The 15018-nt window shown below is 36.7% G+C and overlaps 1 pseudogene; it reads right to left on the bottom strand.

The window, feature by feature from the left end:
- LOC132941754 (lachesin-like) overlaps window positions 1–15018 on the bottom strand; it is a 241880-nt pseudogene that overhangs the window by 164629 nt on the left and 62233 nt on the right.

The following is a 15018-nucleotide window of genomic DNA, read 5'->3' as shown; positions in this document are numbered from 1 at the left end:
AACATAAACTCTTCGCAGGTAGTTTATGATATTTTAGTTTATAATACAGACATAATTTAATGGATTTTCAACATGTACTGGGAATATTAATAACGCACAACCCAAACTCGGTTTTCAATATTTCAATTTTATATAATGTAATGTACATTTGAGTGATTTTTACACTTAAACGATTAATTCATTCAAAAGCAAAGCGATATTATAAGCTTACAATTTTTATTATTTATTCTTTGTTTTAAGTATAGTCATTTTTTACCTCCAAAATAGCCGATCGTAAGTTTTTTAGTAGCATATACCTAGTAGATTATCTCGATAATAATTCGTTTGTATATTATACAGGATGATTTGCCAAGCATGCTCACCCCCATTTTCCTCAATAATGTAGATATTCAAAATCTAACTTATAGAATATTCAAATATACACGCATAGTGCATACCACATTTTCTAATTCTTGATATTTTGTGTACTACTTCAGAATCTTGTTGACCCGCAAACTACTGTTTTTCTTATGAGAATTCCTTATTACAATACGTACAATTCTAAGTTCACAGAGTTAAGTAACTAAACAACTACAACTCGTTCACATTTTTAATTAGATTATACATGAAATAATCATCAGTATAAAGGGGAGTTCTCATTTGAAAAACAGAAGTTAGTAGGTCAACAGGACACTCGTCAAGTATTGGAGTCGAGCATTCTCGGTGAATCGCCTTGGTGTAAATGGTTATAGGACGTTACGATATCAATCAAATTGTATTATTTTATGTTAGTAGTGATCGTTGCACTCATTGTCCCTGAATACACATAATATAATGATCTAGAATGGTGTCGTTTGTACTTGGTTGATGTTATTAGAACTCCCTTAAATTAAATTACTGTTACGATATTTTAAAATGTTTGTGTTATCATTGTTTTTGTATAATTTGGATTGTTCTTAAACCAGGAAATATTTCAATCCAGGTCGATTGTCGTTGATATGCTAAAATGAATCGCAGTCATAATAATAGTATGCAAAATTTGCAATTTGAAAGAACACTATGAATATAAAAAATCAGACATATTTAAATCATGCCACTCACTATAGATCGACGTGGAAAAAAGGTTGAAAAAATAAAACATTGCGTAGGTATACATATTATATTATGTAGAGTATAGGTGCCAATTATAAGCAGGTGCACGGAAGTATTTATTTGGTTTTAAAGAATACAAATACTTTTCGTATACAGTATGAAAGTTTTAATCGTAATTTTATTGGCCCAACTCAATGTTTATGTTACGTTCATAATATCATAATTTGGGTTGGTTTATCTGATTTCTAAAAGCGTCGGAACTTAGCGTGTAGTTTACTAACGGAATTACGTTCCGTCCGTAATGGTATTACGTTTTAACTTATACATAGCACATCCGTATGCACATATGCGCGAAATCGATAAAAAAAAAACACAAGTTCACAAATTGAACTAACCGTTACAGGAGAGCTGCACACTCGACGTTCCGCTAGAAGACTCGCGGGTATAGATGCGTATACGGAGTGCAAACGGGACGATAGGGACTGTACGTCATGTCGGTTTGCTAATTTTATTCAGAGACAGGTGCAGGGTCTGTCGCTTAAAAATCGCGATCGGTGGTAATCGGTTGGTACAAGGGAGGGGTGGGGGGGGGGGGGTGAACGTCGGCGGGGAAAATGGATAAAACCAAACCAGACCGATTCGGCGGTGGTGTTAGCGTGTAACGACACGATGTTATTACACGTGTAGAGGAATTAATATTATTACTGTCGTTTTTATTTTATTATCAATTATTGTTATTTTTCTCGCATCTCACCCTTATAATTTATGCAACCGCGTCCGAGTGTAAACACGTCCTACGGACAGAATCCGCACGGCGGCTGGAGGTGCAGGGCAGAGACGACCGTAACGCAGCTGTTTTGGCCCCTTAACGATGACCGCGCGGTCGTCGGACCTGCGGGTCGGGTGTAGGGCACCTGCGGGCGCGATTTGCATAATTTATAAAAGCGGTGTGTCGGCTGCTGTTGCCGCGGCCCATTCACTCACCGGTGCTCCTATGTTGTATTCCGGGAGAGACATTTTATTCGTTGGCCGGTGGCGGTGGGTGTGTATACGTGAGCTGGAAGCCAATTCGAAGATTTAATAAACCGTCGGCGGTGGCGGTCTCCGAATTAAGACGCGGGTCAGGAGAGAGATACACGCGAAGGAGATCGAAATTGAGAAAGAGAGAGAGAGAGAGAGAGAGAGAGAGAGAGAGAGAAATAGACGGAGAAAAATATAAAAACTAAAGCCTCTACCACCGTCTCCGTCGTGCGACGACGACCAGGCGATTGATTGATACCCGTTGACCGATAATCGAATAAAAACCTGCGTGGAGGACAAAGCTAATTGAATTCAGCGGCGGCGGAAAAGAAAAGGTTAATAATTAACCTATTGTACCAACATGCGTCGGGTGCGGACGGTCGCTGGAAAAGGGAAATGAAAAACGTATATTATATAATCGGACTTGACGAGAATATTATTACGGATTTATGGAACAATTCGAGTGCGTGTGGCAATGATATTATTAGTTATTACTCATATAAGGTCAGAAGTCTTCGTGCATATTCAATAAATTATTAAATATATATACATAATATGCGTTTACCAGGCGGATCGGTTGTGAGCGCTGAGGTCATTTTTGTAAAAAAAAAAAAGGCTTTACGGGATCCCGTCTAATCATGCGTAGAACCAAAAGCATTGAATGAATTTTTTGTGCTTAAAATAATTAATTAATATGGGATGAGCGGGTATTACTGTAGCCCGTATTGAACTTTTAATATTTTGACTTCAATCGTAAAATGTATTAATGGTATATATTAATCAAGCTTCCTCTTAACGGTTTTTTTTTCAATAATTATTTGATATCAAACGAACATTGCCTGGATAGGTAAGTACAATCATCTGTTTTTATATTTTATGCGTGCAGGCCTTTAGATACAAATGTAAATTGTCAGGTGGTAGCAGGGCTTGAAACCGTTATTAATTTAATCGGTTACCGCGTTAGCGGTAACAGGACATTTTTTGGATACCGGTTACCGATTTTATACCGGTCCTGTTGTTAACGGTAACCAATTACCGGTACTATATTAAAAATTAAAGGTTACCGTTAAGTGATAACCGCTTCCAAAAAATGTCGGTTCCGGTAACCGATTAAATACCGGTTTTTTAAAAATAAAAATGTACTACACCCTTGTACCCGTATACTTAATGCAATATTCGTGTTGTTATAGGAATCAAGCTATTTTTAGATTTCTCAGTACAATATACGATGAGGGAGACTGGAACTATCGACTATCGAGTACCGTCATTAGTTATTAGTCATTACCAACCAACGATATTTTATGTTATAGGTAGGTAGGAAATAGAAATGTAGAATTTGAATTATTATTACAAGAATTTAGACTAGGAAAAATAACGAGTAAAAGTAACAAGCCCTGGGTGGTAGTATGAAAATTCAGTAACTCTGATACAATCTTAATAATAATAATAATCAAAATAATACATAATGATAATAGCATCTAATAATAACAACGATGATGATAATATTAATGTCAATAATTCGACACCAATGAATAATGAGTTACGATCCCGAATGACACAGAATTCGGTTCAAGGAATTAATTCATTTTTGGCCAATAAAATTGCGTCCCAGACAGTTACGAACCGTTGCGAACCGTTACGTTATAACATGATGCGATACGCGTGCATCTTTTATTTTTACGATAGTTTGAAGAGTAGTGCAAACAGTCTTGCCGAAAATCAACTCGCTCGCGGTGTATGCGCATGCGCGAGTGTTTTTCCGACAAAACAATAGGAGGAAAAAAGCTAAAACAAAAGTTTTACAATGATATGCCGTGGACCCGGCTAAAAGGGAAAACCAATAATATATATGGGGTGATCCATGTAATGTAGAACACTCATTAATTCAGAAAACATTAACGTTTTTGAAAATATTTCTATAAGATGATTTGAAGTCGGCACAAAAAATTATGTTTTTGCTTTTTTTTATCACTTGCAAGTTTGTTAATCCATGGAATGACGATATACATTTTTAATTTCATATTCCAAAATAAAATATTAATTTAAGTATTTAGATAGATATATAAAAATCGAATTCTGGACAAGTAGTTTAATAGTTATAAGTATTTAAAGTTTTGATGAGCGGAGTAGTTGACCAATACATTTTGTGTGATACTAAATATTAAAAAAATACTAAATACTCATAACTCATAAAATGTTCGTCCAAAATCTGATTTTTACATAGTATCAAAGTATATCAATCAATATTATATACTATGTAGTACTAGAATTAAAAATACACGTTTTCATTAAGAAAATTATAAAATTAAAAAAAATGACTCCGATTAAAATAGTAAAAAAATATCGTTTTCTAACGACTTAAAATTGTGGAAAAATAAATAAATATTTTTCAAAATCGTATAGTACAGTTGTTGATATAATGATTGTGGTCTCGCGGTAAACGGATCCATCCGGTATAACCTATATACAATTTATAATATATTATGATGCAAAGACTTAACAATGATAATATTATTATAGTCGCACGCGTACGTGTTGTACAATATAATTTATTATAAAACGTGTAGTGTGCAGCAGCAGAAGACTACGAGCTAGGTAATTGAGCGTGAATATAATAATATGACGAAGAGAGGAGCCACGCGCCACGTCTAAATTCCATAGGACCACCGCCCCTCCCCCCGAACGCCGCTGCCCGCGACAACCCCTTTTCGGCATGATCCAATAATAATAAAACAAACACAGCGTTATTGAAATCGCACAAATCGACGGGCGAAACACGCGGTTTTTCCGATACGTTTCCGGGCCAGACCGACGGGCGAGAGGAATGGTGCGAGAAGTTACGATAAAAACGAAACGTCTCTCTGCCACGACCCCCAGGCCCGGTCACGGCGGCTTCTATTATTATTATATTATTGGCGGTCCGTACACTATAATAAAACGTTTTCGGATTGCGCATGTGTCGTGTATCGCCGCCGTAAACGGGTGTAGATAATAATGTATAGTATTTCGGTTGGATTTACGAGTAGTTGTACATATTTTACGATTAATAAATCAGACGCGTTATCGATAGATCGTTGTGATTAAACTACAGACATCGAGCTCCAAGTAAAAATTAATGTTATAATTATTATATTGGTACCTACCCACTGGAGGCTGTATTTATATTATTGCCAAATTATAATTTAGTTAACTAATATGACGATAAAAGAATCCACGCGCCGGGTCTAAATTCCGTAGGATCACCGCCCCTCCCCCCCGAACGCGGCTGCCCGAATACCCCTTTTCGGCCTCATCTATAATAATAAAACAAACACCGCTTTATTGAAATTGCACAAATCGACGGGCGAAACACGCGGTTTTTCCGATACGTTTCCGGGCCAGACCGATGGGCGAGAGAAATGGTGCGAGAAGTTACGATAAATCGGCTACGACCCCCCAGGCCCGGTCACGACGGCTTCCATTATTATTATATTATTGGCGGTCCGTACACTATAATAAAACGTTTTCGGATTACGCATGTGTCGTGTATCGCCCCCCTAAACGGGTGTAGATAATAATGTATAGTATTTCGGTTGGATTTACGAGTACTTGTGCATATTTTACGATTAATAAATCAGACGCGTTATCGATAGATCGTTGTGATTAAACTACAGACGTCGAGCTCCAAGTAAAAATTAATGTTATAATTATTATATAGGTACCTATCCACTGGAGGCTGTATTTATATTATTGCCAAATTATAATTTAGTTAACTAATATGGCGAGAAAAGAATCCACGCGCCAGGTCTAAATTCCGTAGGACCACCTCCCCTCCCCCCGAACGCGGCTGCCCGAATACCCCTTTTCGGCATAATCTATAATAATAAAACAAACACCGCGTTATTGAAATCGCACGGTTTTTCCGATACGTTTACGGGCCAGAGCGATGGGGGGGGGGGGGGGCGAGAAGTTACGAAAATAACGAAACGTTTCTCGGCCACGACCCCCAGGCCCGGTCACGGCGGCTGCCATTATTATTATATTATTGGCGGTCCATACACTATAATAAAACGTTTTCGGATTGCGCATGTGTCGTGTATCGCCCCCCTATACGGGTGTAGATAATAATGTATAGTATTTTGGTTGGATTTACGAGTACTCGTACATATTTTACGATTAATAAATCAGACGCGTTATCGATAGATCGTTGTGATTAAACTACAGACGTCGAGCGCCAAGTAAAAATTAATGTTATAATTATTATTGTACATATTATAGGTATAACTGCCCGCTGGATGCTGCATTTGTATTATTGCCAAATTAAAATTTAGTTAACTAATATGGCGAGAAAAGAATCCACGCGCCAGGTCTAAATTCCGTAGGATCACCGCCCCTCCCCCCGAACGCGGCTGCCCGAATACCCCTTTTCGGCATCATCTATAATAATAAAACAAACACCGCGTTATTGAAATCGCACGGTTTTTCCGATACGTTTACGGGCCAGACCGATGGGGGGATGGGGCGAGAAGTTACGAAAATAACGAAACGTTTCTCGGCCACGACCCCCCAGGCCCGGTCACGGCGGCTTCCATTATTATTATATTATTGGCGGTCCGTACACTATAATAAAACGTTTTCGGATTGCGCATGTGTCGTGTATCGCCCCCCTAAACGGGTGTGTAGATAATGATATATAGTATTTCGGTTGGATTTACGAGTACGCTTATACATATTTTACGATTAATAAATCAGACGCGTTATCAATAGATCGTTGTGATTAAACTACAGACGTCGAGCGCCAAGTAAAAATTAATGTTATAATTATTATTGTACATATTATAGGTATAACTGCCCACTGGATGCTGCATTTATATTATTGCCAAATTAAAATTTAGGTACGCTCTCTGTTGATTAATTCTACGAATATGATATATTATTATCTTCGAAAAATTAATATTTCTATTCTGCAGTCATCAGTTATGTATTACTTCGTGCATAATATTAATTAAGTGGGCCACTTTGAATTTTTGACTCATTTATTCAGTACCACTAAAGTAGGTAATTAAACAATAGACGTTTAATGGTTATCATAATATTATTGTCCGCGGAAAAGCTTTTTGACAAAAACAATAATATTGAAGTATTTGAACGTGAAAATTGTTCGTGAAGTATTTTTCTTAGGACCTTACCTCCCACCACTCGCCCCCCTCCCACCACTGTTAATGTTGTCTTCCATACAATTTTCTCGAAACTGTGTGTAACCAACGGTCGAAAGGTTTTATAAAAACCTTCTTTGTATATTGTTACAATATTATAATTGTATAACACAAAATAAATGCGACTAGCGATTATAACCCAAAATACATAATATCATACATAATAATATTATGTAGGTACGCATTGTGCCAATTTTTCGTTTCACTGTTTTTTTTTTTTTTTGTAAAATTCAAAATGATACAATAGGTACCTTCACATAATATTATAAACACAAAAACGATTATTCCTGATAATACATAAGAATTTTTGTGAGATTTATATGTTTAGATTTTGTGAGGAACATAAAATAACATAACTGTTGTATAATACGAACTGTTGTAAAATGTAATTAAAATGATTTTTGTTACGACTTAACACTTTTATTAAGATGTTTCTAGGAAATGCCTTCATAAATTCAAATAGTAAAAAATGTTTTGAAACTTTCTAGACACGCTCTATATAAAATATTCAAATTGAAAGTAAATATAGTTTATTAACAATGACATATTATTATAATAATAATATTATGTAGATTGGAAGTATTTACCAGTAAACAATTTTTTTTTAAATTCATATTTCAAACGCATTGAAAATGTAGAACAAATAACTATTATTAATTGTATCGTTTTTTTTAAACTATTCATGTAATAATAATTATTATTGAGAGTAAAAAAAAAACAATTTTTGTAATCGAAACTAACAAAATTAAAGTTGTTCTCACGTACTCAGAATTCATCGAAATGCGCGTTTGTGTTATAATTGCGTTAAATAAATGTATAATATGCTTTAATGATCTCCTCTCTAAGTATTGCAACGGATGACATTTTCTGGAACCTAACCATTTAAATCCCGAAGTATGGAAATGAGATAAATCATTTCAGGAATACGGTTTTTCCAGAAAACATTGATCCCTAATATTGTCAAGGTTAATTTCGATATTGTACAGGTTATATGCATTGGAATTTGTTTCATCAGCCTTTACTCGGTAGTTTAACATAAGCTGAACAAACAAAATATTTAAATACGATAAATACGTGAAAAACTACTCACTTTGTGCGCCCCTAGATTTTCGATGGTGCACGATAAGGTGGCTCTCCGGCCAACCGTGGCTGTTACGTTTTGTAACGTGCCGTTGAATCTGGGATCCATTTTCGTCGAATCCGTCTTCGGGATCGGTAAGTTCGAACCTGAAACAACATTTGCCAATTGGAGATTAGCGACGGGAAGACATTATTATAATAAGCGTGGCGGATTAGGTACGGAACAAAAAAAAGGAAAATAAAAGGAAAGAGACGAGAACAAAGTGAGAGTCATTTCACGACGACAACGCAACGAGGTGTATAGTCATAGCCGTCTGTATACACGAGGTGCTTACACCGTTTTGGGTGACTATAACGCGAGTGCCCAAAGTCCTTCTCAGGCATCGAGCCAGTTCAATTAACGAAATTACATTTCCCTAAACAACGAATAACAATAAACGTTTGCATGGGTTTTCTACTTCCGTTTTCTTTTCTTCTCCGTCCCGATGCTTTTAATGAAACTGCAGGTTTATTATTCCGTACGAGGCATGAGCCGTCTCACGGCCGTTAGCTCACCGTTTGTTAATTAAACAATTACAAGTTCTAAAACATGTTTCTTTTATTATAACTATTATTTTTCGCAATAAACTCGTTGTTCGTGTAATTTAAACAAATCGTCCACGGCGATTACTGCGAAGAATATTAAGGCGCGCTGAAAGCCGTAACCATGTGCTTCACCCGAATATCGATCGTCGGCCCGACCGTCTGGGCTTAAGATTTTTAAGACCGGCCGTCAGCGCTTCTCGTGAGTTCATTCGTACGTTGACGAAAGGGAGGCGATGACAAAACATTGCATTTTTCTATAGTGCCTAACACTCTGAGGCTGTTCGGTCAGAGTTCGCGAATTACACACGACAGCTATTACACGCGATTTTATGGACGTGTAATTATTGCGAGAGAAACGAGTTTTATCGGCTCAGACTGCGAATAATTCCGTAGTCGGATTAAACGGCGGTGTGGAAGCAATGTTTTCCGCCTTAAGTTCACAGATCGAGATAATACGGTGATTTGATTTCCGAACTGGTAAACGGGAAACGCGTTGACAACGACGAAAAACGAGTATACCTATACCCAGTGAAAGTCGTTCATCTAAAAGCGGTATATTATATGCGCTCGACGATTCCCAATAGAAGAACGAAGTCGACAGAAACGCAGCGTAGGTATAATAAACCGCCTCCGTTGATTACAAAGACCAATTATAATCAGCGGTAAGAATTTTTTTTTCTTCTCCGGTTTGCCCATCCCTCTACACGCACGCACCCGCCAGTCATCATCACTCGCCGGTTTAATGGTTTTGCGAGCCGTAATTTAAACGGATGTACGCGGTAAGTTATATTATATGATTAGAAAAACTTCAAATCCACGTGATTTGTAGTCGAGAACACGTACCTGCAGACTACCTGCCTACGGAGCCGACCGACCTCTGGGTACTATTATTTCTTCGGTCTCTCGTTCTAGAAACTACCACCTATCTACTGTAATTCCCCACAATAGCGCATCTCCGGCGGGTAGTTGGTAATTATATTTAGTTAATTTAATTCCTAGATTCCCGGCCAAGCACACTCGACGACCGTATTTAACTCGATAATGACGTGTATAATAGGTAGTGCTTGTACGACTATGCTCTGATTGTATTGCGAGTCTGCGGGTAATTTAGAAACTCATACGTATATTTATATAATTATTGCTTAGTCGTCGCACATATTTGAAGAGCAACCACAGAAAAAAAAATATCTCAATTTTTTTCCCGACTTCCCATGTTACACGCGGTTTAATTTGATTTTATTGAATTTTAATTTTGTTCCTAGATACTTATAGAAATTAATACAATACTATATTATTATGAAATAATAGATACATTTTCATTATCCATTGTAGGGATGGTGCAAATAAAAGTTACTAGAGAAAAATTTGTATTACTTTAAAGTTAAAAGTCTATGGGACTAGACTACTAAAGCGTTGCCGATGAAATGCTTAAGTAGTTTCAGCAGCGTCGCCGATGCCACAAAAAAAAAAGAAAGACTAATGGAACATAGAAAGATAAACATTGGGTCATTATAAATAATTCTTAATAGTTGGCATTTATTTATTTCAGTTTATTATTTACAAACTCAAATGTTTTTTTTTATATAAAACAATAGCATAATATTATAAATTATAATTAATAATATCTACGTTAATCAAACTACGTAATATAATAAAATAAATCAGATAAAAATTTTGTCATGTAATTTTGATTTTAAAATAGAAGTTAGTATTAAATTCTAAAAAAAATAATCGTCCATACATAAATCTTAAGTGGGCTGCCTGCAGTTGCACATCCTTACTGTAGCTATAACTATTAAATATAAATAAAATATATACAGTAGTATAAATGACCACTGTAAATAAACTTTAGTAGAAATTAAATTGAACTATTAATTTTGTACATGCCTGTATGACTTTCAATTTCATACGATTTGAATGTTGTATTTTATTTTTGTTAATTATAAAATATAATCACTGTTTAAATATTGTGGTGTACATGGTTAATTAAGTTAATATTAAATTAAATAGAGTTCATATCAAATAGCTTTGTAGAATGAGCTTGTATAGGGTTTTATTCATCCATTTCTAAAAATCATTAAATTTGTAAAGATTAAAATTAATTGCATTTTATAATGGAATCCTTAGACACGATTCTTAGTGCGGACAAAATGTTGACGTTTACATAACATTATCTTGATTAATATAAAATAAGAATTAATTTGTGTGTATATATATACCAAGTCTTATATCACGTAAATAAAAAAGAAAACATATTTTGTATTTTGTAATATGCTTTCAGATCCGCACACACAGAGTACAGAAATTTCCTTTTTATACTCGTCTATCGAAGCTTATAAAAGAAGAAAAACATATTTAATCACTATAACTATTGTTTCGAGAAAGTCCAGTCTTGAAATAAAACTGATTTCAGCTATAATCTGATGAAGTAATTTGGCCATATTGGATTCGTTGTCCGTGGGTTCATATTAGTATTTCATTTCAAATACACACAGGTCACTGCTTTTGTTTTCTTCTACTCTGATTAATTGAAAAAATATGTTATACGAACAAACGGTTTTGTTGATTTAATAGCTGGTCAATATAATTAAAAAAAAAAAAAAAAAATAATAGTACCTACTCAATTAAAATACATCGCTCATGCATTGGGCAACGAAAAAACCTTGCAAACAATCCGTTACAAAACGATCATCGGCATGATAATCGGCCGAGGAACGTCAGCCGAACGTTCATATGCAAAACAGCGGATAAAGTATTTAATAATTCGGTAAATATATCGTACTGTTATAGAAACGCGTGTCGATATTAAATTCGCGTAATGTAATATTATTATGTGATTTACAACGAGAGTTTAATCGGAGTTTAATAGGCCTATCGGATTGGGTGGACCGAGAAGGACGAAAAAACTCGTTATGCGATCGCAGAGATCTCGGAATGAGGCCTGTGCAGAGTATTTCGCAGGGCAACAAGTGTGCAGGTCGCAATAATCGCTGACGGAAACCCGCAAGGCTTACTCTACGGGGTCGAATCGGAGGAGATACGCACGTGAACAGAAATCGACGGTGTGTGAAACCGCGGTATAAAGTGATGTGGCGCGAGTCCGATAATAAAATATTATACTATTACCAGCATTACCCGTTACGAATGGACCGGCTACGTTTTTTTTTTTTTTTATGTGCGCTCACTCTCTCCGTACCCGCGGCGACATTTCTTAGGAGACGTAAAGGTTTTTCGGGGTTGTTTCGGGGTTGAGCCGAACGGTCGTCCGGAAAAATGTTAATCGGTTTTCCGCCGGGGGAGCTTCACATTCGGATCACGATATCCACACACACACACACACACACACACACACACGAGTCCGGTCTATTTCGAACATATTTTGAACGTTGCCGTGGCAGTGTAATTCTCGCGGAAATTTGCAAAGCGAAAACGTGAGATGAAAATAATAAAATAATAATAATAAATATTAGCACGTCCGCTCCGAGCGAGACCCGAGTGAAAATTGTTTACGACGGCGGCGGCGACTTAATACATTTCTTGTACTTTAAATGCATACACAGTCGGTACCTATTGTAGTGATTATTATTTTTTAAGACGTGCAGCAGTGGATATTGGAGCGTCGTCTTCACACGAGCGCATTATACATTCGATTAAAATAAAAGTTTACGACCGCGATTCTTCGTTAAACCGAATCCCGTCGGCTCCGTCGTATTTTTTGTTATTATTATTATTATTTTTTGTTTCGACCTAGAGAGAACGACTCGAACGGAAGTAAAGGTATACACGCGCCGGCGGAGTGCGTATTCAAATTGATTTGTTTTTTTTTATTCACTGATTTTCGACAAGACGAATACAGTAATATAGGTAGAAGATACTTTTTGCGTGGCACTTATACGAAATCGATAAACTTATTATATTCAAAGTCGTACGTGCGGACATTTAAAATCTATTGTGAAAAATACAAAACGTAATGTAACCGTAGAGTATATTCCTCGCAGAAAACCTTGGTGGTACGTGACAGGCTGGACTCGTGTACGATTCCAATATAATCTCTCGTAGACAAAAATCGAGTTAAAATCGTAAAAATATTTAATCTGCACTGCGGCGCTCGTAGGCCATCATCTCTTCGCCAGCACCAAATTTTTTTTATGTACAACTCCGCACAATCTGCAGTTAGATATTATAGAATATATCATAAAACAGGTGTTATAGGATAACTCTAACACCGTTAGTTAATGTTTAAAATTTCTGATTTTATTTGTTTTTTTAGATATCACGCAATATTTATTATTCATTTATTTATTTTTCTATTAATTCCTTTAAATATACATTACATGATATAGATAAAGAAATATATCTACTCTAATAATATCAAGTATATTATATTGTAATGTTGATCTATTGTTTATAATTATTTTATTATTTTAATAATTATTGTTTAGCACTTATAATAGCTGCCCAGCTCAAACATAAGCTGCAAAGCTTAAAGGAGGTAGGTCAATCAAAAATCTAATTTAAAAATATCTAATTTGTAATATTGTGTATTTGCGTGTTGTTTTTTATAAATATAATAAAAATAATAGGTTTTTTGGAAACCTGGCGTGGTGTGCGCGGCGTCGATCGCGTGTATTTCCCCGAAAAATCGCTAGAAAAACTCGAAAGTTTCGGCATCGAGAAACGCAAATGAATAATTATTGTAAATTAATAATCATATTATAATATAGTATTACGTTCTCATGTACAGTCTCAAACGCTCTCGGACGGACACCTCTAAATAGCGGACGTTTTCACGGTACCCAACTACAGACGCTCTACGATCTGATGTCTCTGAATATAGCGTACGACACTCCAAATAGCGGACAGACTTTCGGCGAACTTGATTGTTCGGTATTCAGAGGTTCCGCCGTACAAATCGTTACAATATGAACGTGTGAATGTGACACATGAACGCAATAGTTCTCAGTCGACCACACCTATACAGTCGCCGTCGTGTGTTTAAATGTGCCACACGGTCGGCTCGATATAAATTGTCACAACGTTTTGTCCGCTTTAAACGCCACCACGGGGGGGGGGGGGGGGGGTGGACCAGTGAGATAATCTGGTCAAGTACGGGTGACGACGTTAGGTGTTTAAAATCCGACGTGGAATGCCGTGACGGTCGCGTACACGGCATTCACCGATAATAATATTATTATGTAATAATGCGATGTGTGCATCAATCGGATAACGACACGATGTCCGCTATATCACGACGAGTGTTTGGATTTTCGAAATTCGCAGGTCACCGGAGCGCATATAGTTTTACGCCCACGAGTCCGAAAATGGCTCTGTAAACGTGTTCGGAATTTGTCAAGCGACTGGTACATAGGGTTTGACTACTACACTATTACAACTACATGATAGTCATATTATTGTCTTCCGTTTAAATCACACACGTCGATCGTCCGCCACCGGATTTCCGAGGAGGTATACATAATATCGTAATGTATTTCCTTTTTGGGATTCGATATACAGATCGTTTCTAAGGAGTTGAGTAGACAGTCGTTTCCTATGGATGTACGACTTTCTGACGTCTTGTCCGCTTTGAAAGCCCTCGCGGGAGGGGTGGATGCGATAATCTGCATGTCTGGTTCGGGTGCAGACGACGTTTGGTGTTCAAAATCCGACGCGGCATGCCGTGATGGTCGCGTAAACGGCATTTACCTTATACGATAATAATAATATTATGTAATAGTGCGATGTGTGCATCAGTCGGATAACGAGACGATAGCTGCTAAATCACGACGGGTGTTTGGATTTTCGAAATTCGCAGGTCACCGGAGCGCATATAGTTTTACGCCCACGAGTCCGAAAATGGCTCTGTAAACGTGTTCGGAATTTGTCGAGCGACTATGGTATTATAGTGTTTCACTATTTTACTATTACAACTTCAGTATAGTAGTCGTATTGTCTTCCGTTTAAATCACACACGTCGACCGTCCACCACCGGATTTCCGAGGAGGTATACATAATATCGTAATGTATTTTCTTTTTGGAATTCGATGTACAGATCGTTTCTAAGGAGTTG

Source organism: Metopolophium dirhodum, chromosome 3 (assembly GCF_019925205.1).
Source record: "Metopolophium dirhodum isolate CAU chromosome 3, ASM1992520v1, whole genome shotgun sequence".
NCBI classification, from domain to species: domain Eukaryota; kingdom Metazoa; phylum Arthropoda; class Insecta; order Hemiptera; family Aphididae; genus Metopolophium; species Metopolophium dirhodum.
Note: the sequence above shows the minus strand (reverse complement) of the source record. Positions and strands in the feature narration are given on the sequence as shown.